General features: G+C 43.9%; 1 pseudogene; it reads left to right on the forward strand.

Annotated features, from left to right (window-relative positions):
• Window positions 1-146, forward strand: part of LOC129692197 (FAU ubiquitin-like and ribosomal protein S30) — a 688-nt pseudogene extending 542 nt beyond the window's left edge.
• The last annotated feature ends 4,382 nt before the right edge of the window (window positions 147-4,528 follow it).

A 4,528-nucleotide genomic window follows, 5' to 3' on the forward strand; every position in this document is an offset into this window, starting at 1 on the left:
GAAGAAGAAGAAGAAGAAGAAGAAGAAGAAGAAGAAGAAGAAGAAGACGACAGGCTGGGTCAAGTGGCAAATGCAGTACAACTTGGCGCTTTGTTAATGTCGTGCCCACCTTTGGCAAGAAGAAGGGCCCCAATGCAAATTCCTAAGTCCTATTGTGATCCTGGCACTCTAATAAAGCCACTTTGACCAGACCCAAATAGATAGATAGCTAAAAATTAAAAACCCTTACTAAATTAAAGAATCAGCATTTTAAATAAAAGGAAAGAACTAAGCATTTTATCTGTTTTTTTTTTTTTAATTTCCATAAGAACACTAGTTCTAGGAAACTAAATAGTAGGTAACGAAAAGTTTCTGTTTGCAGAAGCATAATAGCTAATAAATTAAGCGGGCAGGCTGAGTGAGAATGTTGCTATTTGACAGCCCCTAATGGCTTAATGGATCTCCATTCTAAGCAATAATAGCTGCTAACATTGCAAAAAAAAAGGAGATAGCTAGTCATTACTCACTCTCCATGGAAGTCCACAAATGCCACCTGTGACGTAGGTTGGGGGAGATTAGAGATGAATTTAATCAAGTGTTCAGATCAGGAATCAACAAATCTCTTCCACAAAAACTCTCAACAGTAATAGCTGGGGTGTCGTGGACCACAGGTTCTGTGGTGTGAACACTTCGCTCCTTTACGACACCTTTGGAAGCAGCCACAGACAATATGTAAATAAACGAATGTGGCTGTGTTCCAATAAAACTTTATAAATAAAGACAGGCCACGGGCTAGATTTGACCTGTCAATCATGCTGACATATACAGAAGATATGGAAGATGGAAGAAATAATAGAAAAATCTAGGTTGTAGGAGATGTATTAGAAAAGATCCAGTTTCACCAACAAATAGACTATGATAAAGTGGGAGAGAGACAGAGAGACAGAAAGACAGACTTGCTTTCAAACTGTAGACTAGCCCCTTCACCGGGCAAATATCAAAAAGGTTAACAGGTTATGGAAAAGCTATTATAGGATTAAGGAACACAGCAACATTTTGTTGTTATTGTATTTTTTTCTGTTATTTTGTTTTTGTTTTCTCATAATTGTTTTCTTGTAATTTTGTTTTCTTGTAATCTTATAATTTCTTCTAATTTTGTTTCTTTAAATAAACAAAAATGTGTTTGTTTAAAGGGGACAGTTCATAGTTGGCTCCGGAAAGAGAGAGAGAGAACAGCTGGCCTCGGAGCCAAAGAGGAAGGCTTGCTTCGAGGCTACCAGGTTAGTAGGGAAGTTCACTGGAAATAATACGAGTCGAGCCAAACCTCCTAAAAGGTACACAAGAGGAGACGTGCGCTTTGTGCCTCCAGTTATTCACGAGAGCACATGAGGAAGAGGAAGAGAAATGCAGAAAGAAAAGACGTGTGTGAAATCTTGCTTCCCGGCGTGTGAGCCTCTGCTCAGGCAGGGGGCCCTGCCACTCTCGTCCCGTGCTTAGATTATGCACAGCTGTGTTTAGCTTGGTCCCCAGTGAAGTCTGGTCTTAGGTGCTAGGCGTACCCTGAACCTTTCTCTCCTGCAACATTTCCCTAATGCTTCACAATAACTTTTACAGCTGCACAATATCAACTTAATCTGCCATTGTTCATCTACGCATTTCTTTATTTTTAGGTTTTTCAGGCTGCTTCTAATCTGACGTTGTTATGAAAATGTTGGGATAACTACTTTTCCTCTTTTAGCCTATTGCCTTACTGTTATTACTGAATATTTGTTATTGCCAAGTAAAATAAATTTGTTGGAGCAAAACATTAATATTTTTAAGGCTATTAAAACAGAATAAAAAATTGCTTTTCAAGAGAATATCTCTGTAACACCAACTCCAGCACAAGTGCTCTGGTTTCTGACTGTGCCTCTTCTGTCTGTGTTCAAGGGTTCTTTGCATTGGTAGAAATTGGTCCTCCCCAGCATCTCTCGGGATTTGCTTTGTGTCCTCTCTTGTGTGAACTGAGGGCTAGGAACCCGGCACTTCTTGTATTTAGTCATTTTTTGCTGTCTTTTCCTTTACAGTATTTGATGGGTTTTCTCAGTTTCAATGTTATGTGTGTGCCATCATCTTTATTTTGTTGTGGGAATCTTCACCACACCCCAGCTCAGAATCAGAATCCTTATTTTAAAACTTTTGTTAAAATTCATTCATTCGTTTCATTCATTCATTCATTCAGCCAGCCAGCCAGTCATTACGTAGTGGGGTTACACTCATGTCATGGCACATGTGTGGAGGTCAGAGGACAACTTGGTTCTCTCCTTTCACTCTGTGGGTCCCCAGGATCAAACTAAGGCTGTCAGGTGGCTTTGCCTGCTGAGCTGCCTCAACAGCTCCAGAATCCTATTCTATTCCCTTGAATGCCCACTCTCCACCCTCAGCAGGTTCAAGTCCTCCTGTCTGCAGTGAGATGGGGCATTTTGTTCTTCTAACAAGCTCCAGCGGCAGAGTGACCACCAAGCCCGTCTGTCCTGCTGTGAGTAACTCAGGGCCCACAGTGGCTCCGGCTTCCCCTACATAGCCCTAACAGTGTGCTGCTACCTTTCTCTGCCTTCTTAGATTTTAAGAAAAAAAAAAAAATGGAGCTAAGGTCTCTTTATGCAGCTCAGGGTGGCCTTGAACTTCCAATAAGCCTGTTTCAGCCTCTCCAGTTCCAAGTGTGTGGCACCATGCCTGAGCTGGGTTCTTAGATTTTTAAATGTTGCCCCCTTGTAAAGTCCCGATGTAAACTGAGTCTTCTCAGCTGCTCCCTGTTAATAACATGCCAGCTCCCGTGTGTGCGGTGTTTTCTTGTGGATCGGGAGCTGTGAGAAGGACATTATGTCTCCAGGAGAATCCCCTCTCTCTCAGAAAGAAATGGAGGTTGAATGCGATCAGTAATTTTGCCAAGATCATAAATGCATTCGGAACTTGAACTGGAGCTTGGACTTTAAACCAGAGATTTTCATCATAGTCCTACGTTCCGATGCGCTTGGTTGAGTAGGAAGCAGAAAAAGAGGGAAGCTCAGAGGAGAACTTATCAGCCACTACCTGAAGCCAATGGCAGTGGGAACATTTCCCCTGGGCAAAGGCAAGGCTCAGTGAAGATGAGACGGGGCACAGAGACCTGGGGTCAAGTCCAGAAGACAAGGACATGGACTTGGCAATGCTCTTGGGACTGTGAGGAAGCCGCTCGGGGTTGGGGAAGAAGGGGTTGGAGACAGTTTCGATGAGACCCAGCCGTCCAGGCAATGTGTCTCTTGGGGCTAGTGCCAATATCCCCACTTTCTCTTCCCTGAGTTGTTATGAGAAACAGATGAGACAGTGATATGGCCAGAATATAACTCAGCTATTCTACTTGTTGACATTTATTATACTAAGGCTAAAAAAGGGGAAAATGTATGTATTGGGCCACTTGATTTCCCACCACAGGCTGCTTCTTCATATCTCTGTATCTGCTACTGGTACTCAAACCTCCCTCACATATTCCCTCCAGCTGGCCCTGGCGAATAGATGACCTCACCCTGTGCTTCACTAAGGAAACGGACAGCCAGAGGACACTTCCCACTTCCGTCCCTGAGCCCCTGTGTTCGACACCTGCCCGCCTGCCCCTGCTCCCACCAGAGGCCAGCCTCACCCAAGGTCCTGTCCTATTCAAGGCCTTATCTCCTCCAGTTACCTCTCTCCTAGCGGAAGTGTTTCATAGTCACATGTGCTGTTCTGGAAAACTCCAAATAAGACTCTCTCTTGAGCACTTTGTTCTCTTTTACAGCACTTGCCTCTCGGGGCAATTGCTATTGCTGCCACCTGCTGCTGAATTCTCTTTCTTTCTTTCTTTCTTTCTTTCTTTCTTTCTTTCTTTCTTTCTTTCTTTCTTGGTGGCACTGACAGTTTCTGTGTACCTTTTGGGAGACTTCTCTCTATTCTATGGTCCTGCTAAGTGGTAGGGCATTAAGAGCCTGCATCTTCCACTTGCCTGACTCCGTCCTCCTTCCCAGTAATTTACAGAGTGCCTTTCTGCTGACAACATCTCAGGTCTGTGCTTTTCCTCTGAGTTACAGAACCGTTTTCCTGACTGGCCCCACAACATCTCTCACCGGGGATGTTTTCTAGAACTCATGAAATGCATGGCAAACCAGAACCCTGTTTTTTGCCTTCCCTCATGAGTCTAACCTGTTCTCCAGGCCAGTTGTTCTGCAAAGCTTGGGTGGAAGTAGAGTGAGGAGAAGCCAAGAGCGGAAGGGAGGAATCACTGTCATTCTGTAGAACAGAGAGGAGCTGTTCCATTGGGGCCTGGTTATATCCTGACCCTGAGAATTTAAAGCAACAACTTAAATGCTGTTTTTAAACCACCGGGGAAGGTGTGGAACAGACCTCTAGTCTCCTGTGACTTCTTCCTGCTACAGTTAGAATAAAATTGAAGCTCCTCACCATGGCCTCTAATCTTCCACCTTCATTCTTTGTCTCCTACTTTCCGTCTACACGTGATGCTGCAGCTCTATTCTCTTGTTCCTCAGACCTACTGCAT

Source organism: Psammomys obesus, unplaced genomic scaffold (genome assembly GCF_907164565.1).
Source record: "Psammomys obesus unplaced genomic scaffold, mPsaObe1.curated_primary_1811, whole genome shotgun sequence".
NCBI classification, from domain to species: domain Eukaryota; kingdom Metazoa; phylum Chordata; class Mammalia; order Rodentia; family Muridae; genus Psammomys; species Psammomys obesus.